Source organism: Microtus oregoni, unplaced genomic scaffold, assembly GCF_018167655.1.
Source record: "Microtus oregoni isolate MIOR12 unplaced genomic scaffold, Mior012 000057F_ref0000458, whole genome shotgun sequence".
Lineage (NCBI taxonomy): Eukaryota > Metazoa > Chordata > Mammalia > Rodentia > Cricetidae > Microtus > Microtus oregoni.
The window spans coordinates 1,717,114-1,717,500 of record NW_024543833.1 but is presented as its reverse complement, the minus strand read 5'-3'; positions in this window follow the sequence as shown (position 1 = coordinate 1,717,500).

Here is a 387-nt window from a genome sequence, read left to right as displayed (position 1 = left end):
AACGTCACAAAGTTACAGAAAGTTACCTGGGACATCGGTTACGGGACGGGCAGTTCCTCTAACAGGAGCTGCAGCTTCCAAAGCCTATTCACGGTGATGGGGGCACACTGCCATCCAGACCTCTGCCCCAGCCTCCTAGTTGCAAGCGCCCTGAGCCCGAGCCTCCTTGCTTGCCTCTTCCGACCCCCTCTTCTGGCTCACTGGCTCAGTGACCTAAAGCTCCCCTGGGGAGTAGCCCACCTCATTGCTCTACTGGACTGAGGTCCACAGCTGCGCCACTGCCGGCCTCGGGCCAGCAGTTGCTGGGGTTTCCTTCTGAGCATAGCAGAGGAGGACAGGTTGATCACTTACTTGGCAGGAGACTTACATAGTAAGCTGAACTGCACT